The following is a 15674-nucleotide window of genomic DNA, read 5'->3' as shown; positions in this document are numbered from 1 at the left end:
TCCTACCAAGGACAGCTGAACCTCCCCAGAACTCTTCTCTCTTTTCAGCTCTGTCCTCTCTGGGGGGGTTGCATTAAGTTACCCAAACTTTACTGCTCCGTTCAGGGTTCAGAGCAGAAGTCACATAAAGCAGCAGCACCTCTGTGTGTAAAGCAGAACTGATCTCAGAGAGGGGATGAGATCAGCTGCAGCTCTCAATGACCACCTGAAATTGGGTTCTATGAAATTGCAGGTAGTACGAAAAATTTCAAAATAGAGAAAAAATTCTGACATACCTAAGAATGAAAATATTGCCTGTTACTTTTAAATGCATTATTCCATGAAAAATGTGGTCATACTCCATTTAAACGTGCGACTATCTCAGGATTTAGAGCATCTGCTGAAAATTTTCATCACAAAGATAAAACAATTTAAAAGCTTTGAATCAGAGTTGCTCACCTGCAGCATCCTCATCTGGGCTCTGTTCAGGCTCTCAGGCACCAACAGCTCCAAATCCTCTGGCAGGGGAACAGGCAGTCAGAGAAGGTTTCCTTTGGCAGGAGCTGAGAGAAACAAGTTGAATCACAGGTATGGTCGGGTTAGGAACTCTAATGTCTGCTTGATTTTGGGCACACTTGTAGTTCATGTTTAGAATTCAATTCTTTACACAATTGACAGAAATGTAAAAGCAAAGAAGATGCAGAGTGAAAATATTTGTGGTTTCTTATGACAGTAAAAGACAACTTCAAAACAGCTTTAAAAATGAAGGCCAGCATTATTTTTATATTTACAGCCTTTAATGGTCTCAAAAACACGCTCACTAAATCAATGATAAGCAAGTGCTGGAGGTACAATACATAACATTCTGGACTAACAGATGTGCAAGACCACAGTCTGAACTGGGAATTCTTGTCCTGACACCACATTGCCTTTGTAGGGTCACAAGGAAGTCAGAAAACCTATCTGACTCCTTTCCCAATACCTGCCATGGGCAATAGAAATCCCAGCCCACACAAAGGGCCCTTCAGTGACCATCCACATGATCCTTCTCTTAAATACAGGTAGAGCAGGGCAAACAAAACACAGAATTGGAGGCTGATGTGAGCTCTGTTTCCTGTTTCAGTATTACCTCAGTCCTCCCACCACACCTGCTCTGGTGAAGGGAGGAGCACGTGGGGCTGAAAATTACCAAGCAGGTGTTTAAAAGACATTGTAAGCAGTTCTTCTATAGTCTAATTAGTGCTCTAATACATATTACAGTGCACAGTCATCATTATTTCCTCTTCATTAGCTGCTGAAATATAATGCATCTTAAAAAAACAACTAACCCCCTTTTCCTTTTTTTTTTAATTAAAAAAAACCACAAGAGCCTGTTTCTGCCATTACCATAACAAAGGCAATAGGAATATGATTAATGCATCCATCCAAGCTGTGTGCATTGTACATTAAACACCAAGGCACCATCTCAGCCTAATGTGAGCTCCCACATTCTAAAACACACTTGTCAATATTCACACTTGCACCAAAGGAAATGCTTGGAAAGGAAACAACAGAAGAACAGGTGTTTCCTCCTAGCAGATGCTGAATCCTATTCTTTGGAAAGAGGGAGGCCACAAGCCCAGAAGAATGCACCCAAATTATTCAAGGCATGGTCTGAGAGCAACAGGAGATCTCTGTCTTGCAGTCACTCCTGGGAGCGTGATCCATGTCAGCCCTGCACTTCTGGCTGGTGATGGCTCTCTCTGCCCGAGCAGGCAGCTGCAGGATGCAGAAATTGCTGAAACGTGGCCATTGCTCCCAGCTCCTCAGAGGCACTCTGCAGGATTGCAGGATCCTGACCAGTCCCACACATCCCAACCCCAGCCACGGCAGCACAGACACAGCTCAGGAGCCTGCTCTGCCCAGTGGCCTCAGCAACACCTCCTTCCTTTGGACATTCTGGATACAGCTCCCCACTGGGATCACCTGGGCCAAGGAAAAGGTCTTCTCCAAGCCTGTGGTCCAGGATTTCTTCAGTGGTGCAGCAGATTTGGCTGTTCAAGTCAAACAGCTGGGGTACAGCCTGCCCCCTCCTGCTGGCAGCACATTCCCTGCAGAGCCTTGTGATAATCTGGGGGACTGGGGGGTAGATCAGGAGCCAGCTCCTTTCCTGCATGCCTGTGCAGACTGGACACCCACACCACAGTCACCACAGCATCCCTAAGACAAGACATTCCCTTTTCAGCCTTCAAATTTAATTCTCCACCAAAGGCTGGAAGTTAAGATGAACTCACAGCAGCTGAGGAAGGAACTTTTTTCTGCCTGCTTGGCCTCTGACAGCAGCCCTTTAATTACAGCACATGGCAAGGCTTCAGCAAGTCCCTGATCACGTTCAATCCCCCAAACTCAACTTAAAGCTTCTCTGCAGCTCCACTCTCCACCTTCTCTGACAGAGCAATGACAGATGCTTCACAGACTGATCCCTTATGAAACATAACACCACGTCTATAATGAGGCTTTACTGCAACAACAGATTTTACTCTTCCTCTAGAGATCTCCAGAAATCTGGCCAATTTTTAGGATAATTCAAGCTCTGGAGAGCAAGAAAACCCCAAAGTTGATGCTTATCATGAAGCTGATGAAGCGGCAAAGACATCGGTGCTGTGGGGCAGTGCCCTCTGAGCTGCTCTGCTCCCAGCAGCCAGGCAGACGGGGATTTACACCTTGAACTAAACCCTGCTGAGGCTCAGGGGTGCCTCACCTGTACCTTGGCACTGTGGTGCCACAGAGGGTGAGCCTGGTCCATATCAACACCATCAACCCACTGGAAATAGCCTCTGGGTTTTCTAGGGTTTCTGGCCTTGGCTTCCAAAAGCCCCCCAAAACACAAACCAACACAGCCAGTGACTGATGCCAGGGCAGGGAAGGCTTAATGTGCCTTCACTTTAAAGACAGGGGAGCAGCAGCAAATAGGTTAAACAATTTAGCCCAGGTTGTTCAGTGAGTGCTTTGCAGAGCCTGGGTTGGGGTCGGGAGATCTTGTCTCCTGATATTGACTTGATTTAACATTGCTGGAAACACCTTAATTATTTTGTTTTGTTGTTCTGAAGAGCTGAGCATAGGAAATAGTCTAAAGCCCTGTGCAATGCTGAAAAGAAAGCTTGATGAGATTTTGTTCCTTTTGCTGAGAACACAAAGAGCAAAAGGTTGAAAGTAGATGGGCCTCTGACTTCTCCTGGTTTGCTTTTGCAGGTTGTTTTTCCTTATTTTCATTATTAATCAAGACCAGTCTGAAGTTTCCTAAGGAAAAGGGTAATGGTGTCAAGAAAATTTAACGTGTGCTCGAGATGAATTCAACGCAGCTCTATTACCTGTCGGTCAGCTTGTTCCTTCTCTTAGAGACAAGTTTACATCTCAGCTTAAGGAAACGATTCAACCACACACTCCAGGAGCTCTGTGCTGCTCCTGGAGCCACACTGAAGTAGCTGAGGAGCACAGGAGTTTGACAACGTTTGAATGCAGCACGGACATAGCATTTGATTCATATATTGATCACTCTGTGCACAATTAGTGCAGGACGTGCAAGTTTACAGCTGGTGCAGCTCCTTCCTCTTGTTTTTGGAACTAATAAAACTGACTGAAGCTGAAGTGAGGGAAGCAATCATGTTCCCTGACCTCAGCAGCGACATCCAGCAGCAGTCACGAAGCACGTGATGACATGTAAAACCATGCAGAAGCCCAGTCCCTTGGAGTTGCGCTGACTGCTCTCTCACCTGTGAATTAAAATGATTTTAAATGGATGCTTAAAGACACATGATTTTTAAATATTTTTTTAAATTGAGGTTAACCTCTAGCTTTTAAAACCTAGAGGAAGAGGGACTACTTGCCAAATTTCATTTTCAGGCACTTTTGTATTTGACAGGTAAAAATTGCAAAAATATTTCATGTATTTAAAGGCTTTTCTTCCCCTTTTTCAGATGAAAAGGTTCAGGTATTTATATTGTATTCTAATTGCTGATTACTCAACAGACAGAAGTAAATGTCTTTCACCCCTGAGACTTTTGAAGACGTTATTTTGACACGTCCACACAAACCAACGCCCACTCAGCACATCAGGATATAACTGCAAAATCAATTAATTCAACAGCTATTTCTGCAGCCCGAAGTGTAATTACCCATGAAATGTTGATGGGTTTCAGGATAGAAGAAATTCATCATTTATGCTTAACCTGGGTTGTTTTTCCCTCTCTCCCTCCCAGAAGCAGTGCTCGGATGTGCAGGGAGAAGTGATGGATGCAGGTGAGCTGGGTCTCACCCACTCTGGACCGATTCCAGCCGTTTTACCCCTCTGGAAGGTGAGGTGGAACACGGGCAGCTCTTCCAAACCCAGACTGAACCAACACTCAGCTCCCGCCCAGTAAAGACACCTTGGCAATGCCTCCTCCTTTCCCCTCTCCCACCTTTCCTCTGCTTCTCCTGCCACTGCTGGAGGCTGTCTGTGCCTGTGGATGAGGAGGTTTCTGATTCCCGTGCAGGTGTGCAGGAGCGCTCCCCTGCCTCGACGAACACATGCTTGCACAGCAGCAGCTCCACCACAGCCACTGCCCACCTGCAGCACTTCAAGGGCACACCCCGGGATGAGGCTTTCAAAAGCCCTCCCCACCCCCTGCACGGAGCTGCAGCGAGCAGTTGGCTCGGGTTATGGATGCTGGATGTTAACAACAACTCTAAACACAATAATTAATTCATTTATCTCCAACTTACAGTAGCCTTTGTGTAAAAAAGTGTTTTACGGTTGAATGATTTTAATTTTTTTTTAGCTCTATGTAAAACAGGCATCATCAGTATAATCCTTAAAATCTAATAATGATTCCATCAGTGTAAAATCATTATCCTTAGGCAAGAAGGAAACCAATTCAATTATGATGTTGGTTGAAAAATCGAGGGTGAAAAGTTGTAGTACATATTAAACTTGAGGCTGGAAAAGTTGTAGTACATATTAAAATGGTTACTACAAAATTTGTGCATCCAGGCTAACAAATGCTAATATGTTCTTTTGTTACCTTCTAATTTATATGATTCATGTAAGCCTGCAGCAAGAGAAACTTGTTTTAAAATTCATCTACATTAAAAAATAGCAATGCAATGAATTGTAAAGTTATTAGCATTCATGTCTAGTTGTGTTATTAAGCTGTACACATCAAATCGGGTAGTACAAGTACAGAAATGTCATAATGAAGTAGAACAGCATTTAATCAGAAGAATTTCTAAAGGTCATCAGAGCATCATATAAATTCATCCATGCATGACAGCAATATGAAATAAATAAGTGCAAGAACACTGTAAGAATAAACTTCATTCTGGGAGTTTTGTTTCCAATAGTAGGAGAATTAGCTGAATTTCATGCTGAGAGAACAGCTAACAAAAAAACCCTGAATTCTGGAGCTTTAATTAATGAATGACTAATAAGAGGCAGATAAGGAGTTTTACACAAGGGAGCTAACGAGGTGTGCTCCCTGATAGTTTCCTACCACAGCTGATCTCAGACGTCTCCTACAACTCAGAGAAAGTGCTCAGCTCTGTTTTTTCTTCCTCATTAGCCAGATGAGCCCTAAATGATTCCCTTTAAATAACCAATGATTTGTTAATACTTTTGCACTCATAACAACACTTTAACTGCTACAGGATGTGTATCACAGGCCTGGCACTTGGCAGCTCCAAGGACTGGAGCTATTCTGATGTTTCATGGCAATGCAGTGACTGGGATGCTCCAGATGCTGTGGTCACCCAGAGCCAGGCTCAGGTACCTGAAATCATGTTCAGGTGCACCTTGAACTGCACAAAACCCAACTGATTTCACTGGGAACCTTCCCAGAGTAAAGCCCAGCCCTCAGGGATGAAAGGCACCAGGGTCTGGCTTGGGAGGTGCATTCCCTCTGTCCAGGGAGGTGATTCGGTGCAGTGGCACACAAGCGTGATGAGACAGGCTAAATAACTAATTCATCACAGATTGTTTCTGAGGCCCTGCATGGATCAGTGGCTTGCACCTCATTAGGTGGCCTGGCAGAAAAAGGAACCCTGTGTTTCCAGGTGCTGCTGGTGCCGGAGGGACGTGGGGGATGAAGAGCTTCCCTTCTCAGAGTGGCCACTTCTGGGCAGGACCAGGAGCCCTGCACAGGGAACCCAATCCTTTATTCTGTTTGAACAGCATCCCTGGTACCTTTTAAAGACAAGGATTGGGGATTTTGTAATTCTAGTTCTTTGTTAGAGTTCAAGCAAACCCTGTTGCTCCTGCTGCAGCATCTGGGCTGGCAAGGAGAGGAAGCAGATAAAACACTTTTTCTACTTCCATGGATTTCAGCTAGACAAAGTCCCAAGCACTGAGCAGCCCTTAAAATGGATCTCTCAGCTTTCCCAGCCTAATTGCAAATGGGAATTTCTGACAAAGCAGCCACTCCTCTCCTGCTGGACCTGCTGGTCCTCCGAGCTCCTGTGCATGCCTGAATCTGTGTTGGCCCTTTCCCTCTGAAAGGAGCACTACAGCCATGGAGGACTCCTGGAATTTGGCACTACAGCAGAGAAAAAAATACAGATACTGTATATTTCTACAGTGACAAACCAGCCGGATTATCTGTGGGATTTTGTGCATCACCAAGAGGAGAAAAGAACATGCTTTTGTACATGTCGAACTAATTTGGAGAATCTCCCACTTTCCCTGCAGAGAAGTTTGTTTATTCCTCAAATCACACAGAATTAGCTTCTTCAGCACTCCCTCCTCTCCACCCTCCTCCCCAGTGCTCTACTGCTGTCCTCAGCTCAGGGCAGTGGTGCTGAACCCACAGCCTCAGATTTGAATTCTCTTCACCAGAGCAATTCCTACCCTGGGCACCAATACCGAAATCTCACACACTGGGTCATAACCTGCTAAGGCAGGGCATGACCCACGGACACACACAGAGGACATTGCATCACCATTTTCCATCTCCTTATTCCATGTGCCCCATCAAGAGAATAATTTCTTTTCTTTCTTCTTTTTTTTTTATTCTAGCGAATGACTGCAAAAAGCAACAGACAACTCCAGAGGCTGAGCACAGGCTCATGCATCATTTTCATATCTTTTTTTAATTCGTTAATGTCTGCACTAAATGAAAGAATTTATAACTGCACTCGGGTTTCCCAAGAAATCATCCTAGCAGCATGTTTACTGAATCAGCAGGAAAAACGAATAAACAAAATGAAATCAGAAAAGAAAAGCAGTATCTAAATGAAAGCCAGAGGAGCTGAAAAGAACCGTGAGATTATAATCTTAAATTAAAACCACAGTGAGGGCAATATAAAAGATATTCTAATCACTACATCCAATTAAATGAAGTAAATCACTAAAGCGTGTTAAGTGCCTTAACTATTATAATAATTAAGAATCAAACAGAAATCAAGCATCTTTGAAAGACTGATGATGCACATTAGTGCTCAGGGAATGTTGTTTCCCATTTGAATGCAGAAGCAGAGCAGAAAACAGATTTCCTGGTGCCCCAGGCCACCAAGGGTGACAGGGTGGGGCTCCAGTGTGGAAATTCCTGGTGGGAGAGGGGGTGTCCCACCGTGCTCCCGAGGGAAACAGCATCCTGTGCCTGCATCCTGCTCCTGTGCAGGATACATCCCTCCTCTCTATCCCTCCTCCCACATGACACAAGCCAATGGGAACCTGGTAAGAAATTCCACAAAAAACATTGTACTGAGGCCTCCAGGCTGTGGGCAAACAGAGCTTTTGTCTCACTGTTGGCAGCTCCAAAGTCTGAATCAGAGAATCTTAGAATGGTTTGGGTTGAGAAGGAACTTTAAAGGTCATTTAGTCCAACCCCCCTGCCATGGGCAGGGACAGCTTCAACCAGACCAGGATGCCCTGTCCAAGCTCATCTTCAACGTTTCCAGGGATGGGGCATCTACCACCATTCTGGGAAACTGTTCCAGTGCCTCACAACCCTCCCTGCAAACCCATTCTTCCTGATGCCGAGTTTAAATCCACCCTCTTTGAGTTTAAACCCATCAGCCTTGTCCTGTTGTCATTGGTGACTCCAATGTAGAACAAGACCCTGTGGCTCAGGGATGACATCACTAAACCCTTCCACGAGAACGGGGATTATTGACCAAATCCACCCAGCACACATTTCACATCCTCACCACAGGGATAAATTCCAGCACGGCCATCCAGGCAAGAACCTGAGGATCATGAACAACTCCTCATGAAATTACAGACTCCTGTTTTAAATCCATCTGAGGCCATGCATGGGTGATAGATATTTTAATTAGCAAAATTAGTAACCAAGAAGTACAATTTAGACACGAGATTTATCTGCAAGTGGTAATTCCCCAACTTTTCTGCAATAGCTGGGGCTAAGCCTTCTGAATACAAAATGGAAACACTGAATACGCACAAACGTCATTGATGACTTCTCTACTTCCAGAGAGGTTTCATAAATCTTTTTTTTTTATCCAAGTCAGATCATTCCTGCTTAAACAAGAGCCATTTTAACTAAATCACACATAGCTGGGATTTCCCAGCCTTCAAAATGATGTGCTTAATATTGTAGGATAGCTGAAATCGGGTGAAGTCTGGAATTAGAGTCAAAAGTGAGATTTGTCTAGACAAAACTTACTCATATTTGGGCAGAATAGCTAAAGACAGAATTTAGGAAGGAAAACTGGTCCTGATGGAGCTCTCTGCTGCACGGAGAGACCCTGAAGGGCAGCAGGAGGTGTTCAGGAGATGCAGTGAGCACATCTAGGAGGGGTCATTTGTGCTCTGGTTCCTGATGCTTTAGCTCTGATAATTATAAATAATCTGGAGAGTTAATTCAGCCCATTTGCCCTGCACTTCAAGGAGGAAGAACACTATCTGAAGGATGAAGACATGCTGAATTCTATAAGCAGGTTTTTTTTAACAATTCTCCCTCTGCTTTCCCTTTGCACACCCCTTTTGCTTGGCAAAAGCTGGTAGATGAAAAACTCGCTAAGTAAATACAAAACTGAACAACTGCAACATGAATTTTTTCCCCCATTCTTCTTCATATTTGTTTTGTCTGTAAGAAAAACACATTGAGGAGCTCAGTGTGGGATTTCATGTGTTGCAATGCTATCTCAGGGAGGTAATCCCTCCCTCCCACACTGTATGGAAGGGAAGAGAATCCAGCAGCAGTGGAGGGCTGCTCCTTCCAGTGTATTGCTGGCAAGGACATAACAACTGCACATTGAGCACAACAAGATGTGCTAAAACTATAAAATATCTGCAGTAGATCTTAGCCTGTTTGAGAAAGAGAAGGGAAGCCTGTCAGGGAGGTTTCCAGGATGTTCTGGCAGCAGGGAAGAGTTTGGAGAGGAATGTGAGCAACGTGCAGCCTGCAAAGACCAGGTCACCACTTACTTAGGACCAAAAGTTTAATTAACAGGGTGTAACGCTCCTGACTCTGCAATTCCATCTGCATTATCACTTTTAAGAAGCTCGTTTTCCCCAAGTCCAGCTCATAATCACTTTTGTGTCTTGAACCATAGAACTATTAACATTTCACAGTATTGGACCAAGTGCAGGTAATTTCATTGGCAAAACTGATCCTTGAATTCTTCCTGAACTACACTCCCAAAGCAGAACCTGCTCCAATCCTGGTGCTTAGAGATCCTGGCAGCCTTCAGCTCCCTCAGGAATCAGAAGATTCCCCCCCAAGCTGCTGCCACTGTCCCCCACCACCCCCAAGTCACCATCCCCCCAAAAGCCATCACTCCCAGCCCAGCCAGTGATGCTGAGCCCTGCCCCACCAACAGTTTCTTGGCCCCTGCACAAATAAAAGATTGAAAATGCTGTGCAACACATCCAAGAGCACAAGTCAGGTGAGCACTGAACCCCCTCAGATGGCAGGAAAATCCAGCACTGGGCTTTCCTTCAGACATGCAGTGGGGAAGGGGCTTCACTAAGGCCTGCCAGCTAAAACCAGGGAGCAGCAGGCTCCTTTCCCAGTGGACACAGAGGTATTGACACCTTATCAAAATGTACTGACACCTTATCAAACATGTGCTCTGAGCTGGAGCTTCCAGACCAGCCTATAGTCCCACTGAGAGGATTTGCAGGATGATGCTGCATTAAAAAAACTGCAAGTTAAAGACAAAAAGCAACAACAAAAAAGTGCCAACATTAATCCAAAAAGGCTTAGGAGAGGAATCCCTTCAAAACAGATACCCACAATCCAGTTCAGACTTTCTCAGTTTTAACACAAAATATTGCAAACTACAAAGGAGAAAAAATCCCAGAGCCCCTGGACACAGCCTTGGCGTCCAGTGCTTGTGCCACACCACGAGCGAGACTCCACCTCTTGGGTTTTAGGGCTATTCCTGGGGTTATTGTTCTACAGCTGGGTATTCTCCCAGTTACCTGCTGCTCCTCCAGCTGGCCAGAGCGATGCTTCAGTGCCTCCTGCCCTTCCAGACCCCCTGACCACTGCAGCAGGCGAGCTCAGCCTCCCACAGGCCTCCTTCCAACCCGCCTCCTGCATTATCTGGATCATGTAAGTCTTCAAATGCTCATCCCCAAGGATTTCTCCAACCTCCCAGGCCTTTCAAACACTTCCTCTCTCAAGAGCCTCCACTTATCTGTGAGAATATTTTACCTTTCACCACATAAAGCTTAGATTTTTCTATGTTTGAACTTCAGTCTGCTTTATTTTATCTTTTAATACATCTCGGTGTCTTTTACAGTTCCTGGTTATATTATTATGCATTTGAGCAGGTCTCCCCTAAAGAATGACCTTATCTGTGGGTATTAAAGCCTGACAGCTTTCAGCTGTTCTTTTACTGCTGGATTTGTTCTCTGGGCTGGGGAAGGGGAAGAGCAGGTTCAGTGGAAAACCAGTAAATATCTGCTGAGATCTCCCTGCCCAGGGTTAACCCTTTGCACAGGCTCTGAGTACAAAGCCTTGGATAATTTCTCTGTCTCTTCTTTCCCTAAATTAGTCTGAGAAAGAAAAACTTGCATCTCCAGCAATATTTTGGAAGCCTGGCATTTCAGAAATGAGGATTGCTTGCCCAAAAGCAGAACAGGAGGATTTGCTCAGAGCATGTGTGATTATTGCCTCAGGTCAGACACACCAACCACCACTTCAAATACAGATGCCAGCAGCAGTAGGGCAGTACCCAGCCCCTAAATATGCTTCCATTTAAATTACAAAATGTTATTTTACATTAGTTTTTTCAGCTTGTCAAAAATAGATCCCTATTAATGGGATTCTAGGCACCCTCATTGCATATTCTGCTTTTTAAGGCCCATAAATTGCGATCCTGAACACTGCCTAGTGACGGGGAGTTCTTTAGGGTTCCTGTATACAGCACTGCTCTTCCCATTAAATTTCCAATAAAGCATTTCCATTTTTATATCTGAAATCCCAGAAATGGCACTGGAGAAACCCAGCGTTTAACTCTTAAATTTAATACAAACTATTTCACTCGGCGTGAAAGCATTTCAAAATTACTCCAGTGCAGATTGTGGTTCACTGTTGTACTTGGTGAGCTTAATATGACCATGGCAACTGATGAATATTCCTGCTGCTCCTGCTATAAATAACAAACCTATTTGGCAAAGTCTGAGATGTAAATATTAAATCCAGCACAAAGGCAATTTTCTGTTCCTTCTTTTGCTCCCCTCTGAGTTGGGAGCAGGTTATTGCCAAGTAGATCACAACACTGCAGAAACCACCCATTTTGATTGACACTGCTTTTAACACCGATCACACCTTTGGGGCCCGGGTGATGCTGTGTAAGGCCAGGCTGGCTGCAGCAGCATTCCCAGAACCAGGAGTGCTCCCAACCCCAGCACTGAGGTAGCACAATCAGAGCACAGCTTTTGGAGAGCCATCAGAACTTGCGGCTTTGTTTCCAGAAACTTAAAGGCGGAGTCGCGCCTGCAGGAGCATGCGGGCAGCTGGGTCACTATTTGTCACGGGCAAATTAAGCTCGAGGGCATGCAAAAGGCACCGAAACCCTTCCCAACAGGCGGGAGAGTGGAGTGAGAGCCTGCCGGGAGCCGCGGCAGTGGAGGCGGCGCCAGGGGCAGCGCACACGCCCAGGGGAGCGGAGCGGAGCGCAGCCCCGGTGCCCGCTGCCGACATCCCGGTGCCCGCTGCGGACATCCCGGTGCCCGCCTGCTCCTGCTGGCCGCTGGCCCACTCGCGGAGAGCAGCGATGCCGGCAAGGAGCACTGCAGGGCCACGGCATGGTGGCAGCGTGCCACGGTGCCTCCTCGCCAGCCCGGTGCCCGCCCGAGGGGCAGGGACAGCCGGCAGCCCTGTCACCTCCCCTGCCCGGCGTGTCCCCTGCACGGCCGTGGCCAAGCCTGGCCGGGTGCTCGCTGCTTTCGAACAGCCACGCCCTGTGAAGGGCTCAGGTGAGCTGAACTCCACGCAGTTCCAGCTCGGTGCTGTCCCTGGCTCCGCCGGGACAGCCGCGGGATGCTGCAGGCTGGAGCATCCCCAGCAGCGGGTCAGGGCGTCATCCCAGCTGCACCAAGGGGTGCCCAGAAGCAGCTTCCTAAATCCCGTCCCGGTCCCTCTGCACCCCCTGCCCATCAGGCTGGCCTGTCCCCACCCCGGACCTGGCAGCTGTGGAGAGACGCCCCACAGAGCCACCTGTGTGAAATGGGCGTAGAAAATGAGCCTAAACCCACATGCTAAACCTACACCCGCATCAGTAACCACAGCAAAAGCCATGTTCTCATCCCTGACCCTGCTTTCCCTGATGCCACGTTGATTTTTGCCTTTTTTCCTTTTATATATTCTCTGTATTCTTTACACATATATTTGTAGCTCCGTGGTCTATTATTGTAACTTAGCTTCAGTATTTTCCTAGGCAGAAAGACAAAACACATTCCAAGACAGCCGTGCTATCTTGGTTCTCCTTAGAAACCAAGGTTGAGACCAGCTCTTCCAGAGACATTTTTCATGACCAAAGTTTAGTCCTCATCCGAGAGGGGACGATCTAGAAGGTACTGGAACTGGCGGTGGCTTCACCGAGGATGCTCCTAACCGGGGGCTCTTGTCAGATATGCTAATTTGCAAAATCTGTAAGAATTCTACACGCATTGTGCAGCATGTGCACCTTTGGCGTTTTCCACCTGGCAAGTTGTGCACCTAAGAATCCTTACATAAAGGATATAACCCCTTTTCATCCCCCTTACTGGGCCTGGCTCGTGGTTCTAGGACCAGAGAAAAAGGCATCATCCCCACTAACCCACTCTGCACAGCACTTAAAATGGGATCAGCGTGCTGTGTTCCACCCAGATCTCACCTTCCTGCTGCTCCACCAAGACACCACCAATTCCCTGGGACACTGCAGCCCCTCAGCTCTGCCCCACTGAGCCACTCCAGAGTCCATGCCAAGACAGCAAATACAGCTGTTACTACAATGGTAATTAAATTGCTTGAGAATAAAATACTTATTTAAAGCCATTTTGAAATATCATTTGACAGAGCATCAGAAAAACCAGGATTGAAACTGCTTTACTTAGAAGAAAACCAGCAGCACCAGCACAGCCCTCCCCTCCACCCAGGAATTTGGGTTTAGTCATATTATCCAAATCTCATGTTGTAAGCACGGTGGCCTGAGCTGAGGGGTGCAGCTGTGGGTAAACGAGCTAAACATGAGAGTGGGAGAACTAAGTGGGAATATTGGAGAATTGCTGCTCAGAGGCAGTGCTGAACCCTCCAGCATCGAGTGCTACAATCCTTGGTCACAAACACACCAATTACAGCGTTTCTATCAAAGCTCTCCACAGATGATGCCATTAATACAAACCTGACAGTGCAGCTCATACAGCAATGTCACCACTTTGGAGCCTGCCACAAAACCATGGGGCTGGATTCTGCAACACTCAGCTCTGTGCTCAGGCAAACATTGACTACATCCAAGGAAACTCCTCAGCTACATGAAGACAGACCTCGGAATGAGTGCCAAAACCACTCTTGTAACAGTTTAGGGACATCATTCTCAAGCAACTTAACTAATTCTTAACATCATAATAACAAGTAATTAAACTGTAAAGCAACTGTGGATTTCTGGCTGTAGGTCAGGTAAGATTTACAACAGCAGAATTGCTGGGAACTCCACTGGACCCATCCATAACCTGGATTCAACAGATGAAGCAAAAAAAAGGGTATTTTTCCACAAAGTAATTGGATGGACAGGGAAAATACCGACTTTTCTTGCAACAATTCATCTGTAAACCACCTCAGTGGAATGGATGGGATAGTTCAGGAATTCAGACTCTCCTCTGCATGACTGAGGGGTGCGAGGTCTGGGATAATGCTTGGGCAGCTGGCCCTGGGAAATCAAACACAAATGCAGATATTGGGGTGGAGAAGAGGTGAAAGCTTCTGTCCTATGCAAGCGAACAGCAGCTAAAACCCATCAGGAAAATTATATATATGAAAAACTTTTGATTTTGCACATTTTGTTGGTAGTCTCTTTCCTACATAGCCTAAACAAGAATTAAAAAAATATATAATAATTCATCCACATTTAACACCAACTGAATTTCTTACAGAATCTTTTACTAGAATAATTTACTTCCATTTAAGAACTGCATGTAGGAACCTATTGACTACCAAAAGTTGAAAAAAATCTGTTCTTCAGCTTCTTCTCAAGGGAAATCCTCACAGTAATCAGGCATTCTGAGAAAATAAAACTCTGAGCTGAAATTTCCCTCAGGAAAAGCTCCTGCAGGGCTGCTCTCACCAACAGGGGCTGTTTTGAAGGCGAGGTAAAGCTGAATAAAATGAATATTTTCATATTCCAGACTCTCTTCCACTGTGGAACTGTGGACGACTGGAGGTGTTCTACAGCACAGCCAAGGAAAACATGAGATCTGCTCATTCATTTAATGACAATTGCAGGTAATTAATCCAAGAGAACTCACACCCCACATCCAGGAGGCAGCTGCAGGCTCAAGGTGAGGATGAGCTTCCTAAATTCTGCTGCACTAAACAAAGCTGCAACACTTAAATCCGCCTCTGAATCTTGCCCTGGGCCATCTTAAATGCACAAACAGATGCAGAATGAGCGTTTCCACGGTGCAAACACCTCTCAAGAGCATATCCACCTTCCAAACAGCTTTGCATTTTGTTTACTGAATTTTATTGTCCCTGCTTCCCAAGTGCCTGCTTTGGAAATCTCTGCTGCTTCCTCTACTGTTGTTAATTTTACCTGTTTGGGCTATTTTAAGTTTCTTTCCGCCAGCAACTATCTTTGAATTCTCTATTAATGGCAAAATGTTCACATCATTACCCCACAGACGTTCCCAAATCAGGCATTTCCATTCTGCCACATCCACCCTTCCTCCTGGCCCCACCAGGACCCATTCCCACCTGCTGGGGCCAGGGATGCAGCTCTACAACTGCTGAGTTATTTCACAAACCTTCTTTCACCCCCAAATTTCTGAGAGCGTAAGAAAGTCTTCCAGAGAAAAGAGATTTTACTGCAACAGACATGAAAGAAAACCAATTTATCTTTGTTCTTATCTACAGCCTTAACCTGCAAGAAAATACCAGTCCAATATTTCAATATACTGCTGCCAGTTCTCACTGCCTGGGTTAAACAGTCCCATTTTCCCCTCAATTGCCAGACTCCAAATATTTTATCACTTACATTTTAAAAAAAGCCACCCATGCAGTCATTGCTTTATC

At 45.6% G+C, this 15674-nt stretch overlaps 1 long non-coding RNA gene across 4 annotated transcripts in view; it reads right to left on the bottom strand.

Annotated features, from left to right (window-relative positions):
• LOC104683379 overlaps nucleotides 1-15674 on the bottom strand; it is a 112783-nt gene that overhangs the window by 12957 nt on the left and 84152 nt on the right. For all 4 annotated transcript variants that reach the window (XR_750810.4, XR_002043475.3, XR_750812.4 and 1 more), the window contains exon 2: nucleotides 439-542. This is a non-coding gene — a long non-coding RNA (uncharacterized LOC104683379). The remainder of the gene's footprint in view (nucleotides 1-438; nucleotides 543-15674) is intronic.

The sequence above is a fragment of the Corvus cornix genome, chromosome 12, assembly GCF_000738735.6.
Source record: "Corvus cornix cornix isolate S_Up_H32 chromosome 12, ASM73873v5, whole genome shotgun sequence".
Lineage (NCBI taxonomy): Eukaryota > Metazoa > Chordata > Aves > Passeriformes > Corvidae > Corvus > Corvus cornix.
Note: the sequence above shows the minus strand (reverse complement) of the source record. Positions and strands in the feature narration are given on the sequence as shown.